The following is a 7,500-nucleotide window of genomic DNA, read 5'->3' as shown; positions in this document are numbered from 1 at the left end:
AGACAGAGAATTTCTCTTTTGTTCTCGCTTTCTTGAACTTTCACAAGTATATGTTTTGACATTGGAAGCCCCAAGTGAAAACAGATCAGCAACAACCGGCTGAGAAAAACATTTCGCAAGTCATTATAATTACAACTCGCTTTATGTATCTGCATCACAACTTCTCAAAATCATTTTCCTAGTACAAACTATGAGCTATAATTTATTCTAAACTGCAGTCCTGGCTGATTTATGTTTTGATATTCTGAAGCTTTGGTGCTGTGCTGATCATGGGGAGACTGTGAAGCTTGTTGTTGTTGTTGTTGTTGTTGTTGTTGTTGTTGTTGTTGTTGTTGTTGTTGTTTGTCTGTGGCTCTTGTACAATGAGCAGCATTTCTTAAAGAAAATGTTTCCAGTGAGAACTAGAATGTCACTCGGTAGAGAGCATACCTCTGCAATGCTGAACAGTTTACGTTTTGTATCCCACTGATTGGCCGGATCAGCATCCGGACCTGAACCAAAATCGAATCGGCTTGTTCTTGTCACCTACCCAACTCATCCACCAAGTTTTGTAATAACTCATCCACAACTGTTTGAAGTATCATGCTATACTGTATATGGTTTTTGGCCCCAACTCTCAATGTTGAAGAATCACTTTGGAAATGAAAAACATTCTCGTATCCAGATCCAGATTCGAATCTTCACCGAAATTGTATCGATGCGTCTTCATCAAACACCCAACCTCTCCGCCAAGTTTTGTATGCACATGTGCAGAACTTTTTTGAGATACTCTGTTATACCGGTTTATAATTTTTAGCTCTATCACACAATGGGAAAGAATCACTCAAAAAGTTCTCGGATCTGGATCCCGATCCAGATCTTCACCAAAATCGAATCACTTCTTCCTTGTCATACACCCAACCTGTCCACAAAATTTTATCCCAAGCCGTCCAAAACTTTTTCAGATATCCTGCACACAAACAAACGGACAGAGTGGGGTGAAAACTTAAGCAGCTTCATCTTCGGTGGTGGAGGTAAGAACCTTACAGCCCCAACGATAGCTCCTGACCACATACAAAGTATTTGTCCGCAGCCTGATGGAGTACTGTTCTCCCCTCCGGGCTGGTGCTCCTGCCTCCCACCTTTCCTGGCTTCACACTGAGGAAACTAAGGCATTTCGGATCATTGGCATCTCCCGCGCTGAGGCTGAGTCTTTGGGCCTCTCACTCAATCACCGCAGACAGGTCAGTGGTCTTTCTGTCTTCTACCGTCTCCTCTCCGGCCTCGCCCCCCTGCTGTGTCTGTGATTTGTCGTCCCCACCATATTTCCGCAGGGTGCTCAAGGTCTGCCAACAACACCCTTCTGGTAAAACTACCAAAATCACGAATCACTGCTCATCTTCACTCTTTCATTCCTCTTTTTCCCCACCTTTGGAATAAACTCCCTCACTCTGTTAAATCCCATTCTTCCCTCCAGGTCTTCAAAACAGTTGTTCACCACCACCTCTTATCGTCCCCCCCCCCAAATCCTCAATCTTTTCTACTTTTTCTTTCTCAATATTTTTTAATCCACCCCAAACCCACCTCCTTCAAATTCCCTGCTTTACTTCCTGAAAGTCCCTGTAATTAATGTCCATCTTCTGTTCCCCATGTTCCCCGTCCCATCCCTCTGCCTTCCACAGATCTATCTCCTCATGTCTCTGTTCGCCACAATTTTGTCCTTCCCACTCCCGCCCCTCTTGTCTCATTCCCCCTTGCTGTGCGTTGTGTGTTAGCTCTCATAGGAGCCTAGCCAAGGTATCTATAGATATAAAAAAGAAAAAGACTGCAATCCAAGGTTTGATCTTCATGAGTATGAATGATCATTCAGGTCAGCTACCAATAAAATCGATCTTTGGCAGTTGGGGTCTGTGACTTCTGAGTTACGTTACAGTTACCACATCAACAGCGTAACTTTTTTCAAATTTGTATTTCAAATGAACAGATACAAAGTCAAATGAGGAAGTTCACCATTGCATACAATGTCCATCTCTGATTCCTGCATTGAGTTGTTTCTGCCCAGTGTCCATGTCCTGCTGGCTCAACTCACGCGTGTTCACCTCATCCTCCATTACTGTTGAACGATTGAGTCCTATCACGTCGTTCTCACTCAATTTTCTTGCGGCATCCACCGGGGCTATCCAATGATAGACTCACGTCACGTTGTTCTCTCTCGTACGCTGGCCCGTTCAGAATGATTGAAGAGCTCAAATGAATTATTTCCCGATACACAATCTCAATGAGTTTTAATCAACCTGATTATAATCGGCTCCATGCATTAATAACCACTCTGGGCATTGACACCTCGTTCACTAATCAGAGTTAAATCAAGCACGGGGATGATCAATATGCATGTTTTGTCACATGTCACCCGTCTCTTTACACTTCCCTCTCGTGGGTTTATATATTAACACAGAACAATCATGGGCCTTCCAGCAAATGCGGTTCTCATCTATACTGGAAGTTTCATCTCAGAACATTCCAACATTTTCACAAATCTCACCAGACAGTTTACAGTTTACAATACTACCATCCACAATCAAAATTAGCTCATTGTATGAAGCAGTTTTTAATATAATTTAGCGATTCATCCTTCAACAAACTTAAAACATGTTACCATCAATTTTAATCATTCAATCAGAGACATTTACTAATGCTTACCCACAAATACCACAACCAATGCTGACTGGCCATATTGTGTATCTCTTAACTGACACAGTTTCATTGGCAAGGAGTACAGTCTCAGATGGTCACCACTCCGACCCAGGTTACCCCAAATGGTTATTACCCCAATACACTGACTCTCATTTCACCGACCTCAGAAGGGTGACAGGCTGAGTCAACCCCACCTGGTTTTAATTCAACAGTTAACAGGGGCTCAAACTCAGGACCCTAAGGTCCAAGCCAGCCACCTTAACCACTAAGCCAACACCAGGCTTGGAGTAAGCAATGTAGATTTCCTTTCTTTCACTGCTTTGATCATACGTTAGTGATTGTTAAGCTTGTGCAATCGTACAATAAAATGGGCTTGATTAATTATTATAGTTCGGTCAAGAACCTCAATTCCGTGACCATTCTCTGGTGAGTAAGGTTTGACGATTGATTTGACTTCTATTGACCTTTTAAAAAAAAATGTAGCCCCCATGTCCCTCCCAAAAATCCCGGAATTTTTTGCCAGAGGCCCAAATCCAAGATGGCTGGCGGCGCCATCTTGAAAAATTAAGTTTTGAACCAGAGCAACTAGAATTATGTACAAAGACACTTTTTCTGGAAAGTCGACCACGAGGATTCCGAATCTGACATTAGTTTGACGTTACAACATCATTTTGACCCAGAAATCCAAGATGGCCACCATCCGGTAGAGCGAAAACTTAACTTTTGTACTTAAAGCAACTACCTCCATAAGGATCTCTTGCAGTGAAGTAAACTGATGAATTATACATATATATAAAATTGATGAATGCAGGACAAGTAAACTCATTACACTTCAAAATAAGCTCTTTTTAATAGCTGTAACTTGAACAGCTTGCAAATGAAACTACTTAAAACATGTTAATACAAAATCATTTTACCCTGAAAATGGTACTTTTTGCCCATTGTCTGGAGACAAATGACACCACAACACAAATGAAACATATTTTAGAAAAAAAAAAACATTTAAAATAAACATATTTAGAAGTCACCAATTGTGCTTTCTTGTTATACTTCACATTGTTATGACATTGTAACGGATGAATCAATATGACCTTAAGAGATATGAACATTCTACCTCACGAGACTGAATCATCAGATTCCAATGAATCTCCCCTCCTCCTCTGGGCATCATCATCTCCCTCCTCATCCCCCTCCTTGCTATCATCTTCCTCGCTCTCTTCAGCTGGCCCTGGTGCAGGTAGATGCATTGTGAGAGCAGGTCACGTATGGCGGACAGGGCGACAGTGACCACACACCAGCTCCCAGCCATGTTCGACTGGCGAGGGGTGGTCCTTCTTGGAGGGGTGGCGCACAAGACATGCCAATTAGTTTGCACGGAGGCAGTGTTGGCATAGGCTATCTGCATCTGGAGGGAGACGGATGAATGATTTGCTCTTCAGTGTCTTCCACTTCGCTGCACGGGCCTCAGCCATGGTGCTACTCTTTTTGTCGCCATCGATGACATGTCGTGTGAACTGGAAAGCGCTCCTCTAGCACCTCTTCCTCAAGGTCAATGCTATCTCCGCACCGCGAGAGCTGCCGTCGGGCCATAGGGCTTTTCGCCACCCGGTCATACACCGACTTCTTACCCTTGCTGTAGAAGCTTGAGTTGGCATCACAGCCTGTCATACAGTGCAGCTATACCATACAGTCTGCCATCTCGTCAGTCACCAGGTCACGGCATAAGACAGTCTCCTGCCTCCTCTTGATACAGGGCATTCCGGGCAGCTGCTGCGAGATGACCGCTGCCGCGACATAGGCATCGGTTTCAACGGTATCAATGACAATAGAGCCAGTGTAGCCTGACTCGCGCAGAACTGCATAAGCGGAAAAGAGGACAGTGTCAGCCTCAGACTGGTCAAAGCTGTATTTCTCCATTGGTTGCTGGGTTGATAAGTTGGCGCAGTGGGAGCCAACAGAGTAGACAATCTCTGCATCAACACTCTCTGCAAGGTCTGTCAAGTAGGCGCATATCACTTTTTGCAGCCGCCCCTTGTTCCTGCCGCTACTCAGCAGCGTTTTGAACACTACACTTGGGCAGAAGGGAAGAGGTCGCTCAATTTCATGTAGGCATTGATGTAGGCATCAATTTAATGTGCCTTACCCTGCACCCAAATGTCTCGCTCGTTATCTTTAGTTGAGTATGGTGCGTCATTCGGGCCGTTCACACAGATGATACGTTCAGCATCACCATGGCGGGTAAAGATGATGGATAACACCTTGTGGACATAGTCTGACCACTTGTATTAGGTGCCATGTTGTGTCTGTCGATCTTCTGCTGATGGAGTTGCCATCCTCCAGATCATGCCCATGTCGATGAGAGTGGTGTAGGGTTCCTGCAGATTTACAGGTTGTAGCAAGAGACTCTGGATGAGCTTGCTCTTCTGTGTTTTCCTGTATGTGCCGTTGGAGTTGAATCGGGCCAAACACTCCTTGACAACACAATGTTCCAGCAACTCGGTGAGGTCAACAAGTTAACAGACCTCAACCAGGTCGATCACTGCCTTGAGAGCACTCCGCTCCATTTCAGCAGCTCTCGCTCTGAGTTTCTCTCCGGGCTTCTCCGTGTCTGGCATCTTGGCAAACGTCAAGCATTTGCTCAGCGGGACATCTGCATGGAGGGATGTATTCTTACTGAACACCCGCTCTTGCAAGAAGCTGGTCAACTTTTCCTCCCCCACAGCACGGGCTGAGTTGAAGTCCGCAACGAGCTCATCAGAGGCAGGTGGGTACGGAGGGTGGGTGAGGATGGGTCAAACAGAAAGGAGTCAAACTCATGCACGCATGCGACCAGGTCCAGCACGCACTGCTCATCTTCTCGCATTTGTTTTGGACCGCATTCCATGTGCTTCCTCTTGCCTTTTTTCTGGTTAGCCAGGGCATTATGAGCTGCCTGGATCCGAGCCACATTGTTCACATTTCTCGAGTGCACCAGCAGTTGCTTCTCATTCTGGAGGATGGAGAGCCAGCCAGACTTCATTTTGCTGCCCTTGTTTATGGTGTATTCAATCTACATGTCCCAGGCCATGTTGGAGTAGGGGTTGCCTGTGATGGACTGAGCAAAGTCAGTATGAAGGAAGGTGACCTGATCAGCAGGGAGAGCTGTCAGCATCGCCCAGAAGTCAGATAGCCACCTCCCGTACCTATTGTCATATGCTACCATCCATGGCAGCATGGTGCGCAGAGAGAGGTAACGTACTTGTCGCAGTTACAGATATGGACTGTGTGCACATTCTGCATGAACGCGTCCATCATGGACAGGAAGTCCCTCCAGCCGTCTGCCATGTCACTGGCCTCCACATGGGTGAATAAGTTGGTGATGAGGTTGATTAGGTCAGCATCCTCCTCTAGTGCTGCATGAGCAGCAGCGTGGGATTCTTGGGAGAGACTCGTATCTCTCAGAATCTCGAGGTTCTCCCTCGTGTCATCAGCCAGGTGGGGTATAAGCCTCTCATGCACCAGCTGACTCATGAGTGCCTCATACATGAGCCTCAAGCAATGCAGCCCTCTCTTGTGATGCTTGCCTTTCAGCACACAATCGTCGGAGTCCTCGGCAATAACTCCTCCTGCCACGAGTACATCTCCTAGCTCACTCCCCTTGTAATGCTTGAAGATAGCGCTCATCATCACACACTGTGTATGGAAGGGACCGAGAAAGGGCACAATGTCACGGTATTTGTTTGGGTTCTCAGCCTTGAGCAGGGTGATGAGGACATATATGGGATGATCTCCCACTAAGAAGGTGAAGGGCATGTGCTTCGTGGCTATGATGGTAGACGGCTTGTCCGTGATGTCATTCACAACTGACTTGTTGGGCGGTTGATTGTTAGACGTATGAAAATAAGCCTTGCTCTTCCCCTGCTCCGCATTCAAGTCAACATGAAACCCGTTGTAGGAAGGGATAGTCTGCTTAGCTGCATCAGGGTGGTCACCATTCACGTCCGCACGAGCAATGGCATGAATAATGCTCCGTACTTGATGAGAACGTAGTGGGCTTAGGGCGGATGGGAGGCTCCCCACCTTTGATGGTCCCATACGGCGTTACAACCTGCATCTCAGATGCCTTCTCATAGTTAGATCAAGAACCTCAATTCCATGACCATTATAGATTTAGCAGAAATAATATGTTAATTCATGATCCTTGGTGCTCCCATTCAAAGGTTACGATTTCACTCTACCAGATGGCGGCCATCTTGGATTTCTTGGTCAAAATGATGTTGTAACATCAAACTAATGTCAGATTCTGAATCCTCGTGGTCGACTTACCCGAAAAAGTGTCTTTGTACATGATTCTTGGTGCTCTGGTTCAAAACTTAATTTTTCAAGATAGCGCCGCCAGCCAACTTGGATTTGGGCCAATGGCAAAAAATGCTGGGATTTTTGGGAGGGACATGGGGGCTAATTTTTTTTTATAAAAGGTCAATAGAAGTCAAATCAATCGTCAAGCCTTACTAGCCAGAGAATGGTCATGGAATTGGGGTTCATGACCTAACTATTAATGGGGGATTGAGGGTAGGTCAGAGGCTTGCATTGAAAAGAAGAGAACTGATACAGGAGTGAAGGGAAGTATTGTTGGGAGGAGATGGGAGTAGAAGGAGTGAAGAGAAATATTGTTGGGAGATGGGAGTAAAAGGAGGGAAGGGAAATTGAAAATATGGAGAATGGGTTTGGGAGGGGTAAGGTTTAACTATTGTTATTTTTGTATATGCACTAAGTCGATCACACCAAAAAGGGGTTGGGTGGGTGGACACATTTGGTGTTTTGATCGTACTCTCATCATCATCTTCA

The 7,500-nt window shown here is 45.5% G+C and overlaps 1 protein-coding gene and 1 pseudogene across 1 annotated transcript in view; one reads left to right on the top strand and one right to left on the bottom strand.

The window, feature by feature from the left end:
* LOC147016037 (neogenin-like) overlaps positions 1-7,500 on the top strand; it is a 557,153-nt gene that overhangs the window by 444,630 nt on the left and 105,023 nt on the right. The gene's annotated exons all lie outside the window — the stretch shown is intronic.
* Positions 3,789-5,237, bottom strand: LOC147016038 (uncharacterized; annotated as a pseudogene).

The sequence above is a fragment of the Eptatretus burgeri genome, chromosome 12 (assembly GCF_056783735.1).
Source record: "Eptatretus burgeri isolate ZD-2024b chromosome 12, Ebu_testis_v1, whole genome shotgun sequence".
NCBI classification, from domain to species: Eukaryota; Metazoa; Chordata; class Myxini; order Myxiniformes; family Myxinidae; genus Eptatretus; species Eptatretus burgeri.
The sequence above is the reverse complement of the archived record's forward strand: the minus strand, read 5'-3'. Positions and strand labels throughout refer to the sequence as shown.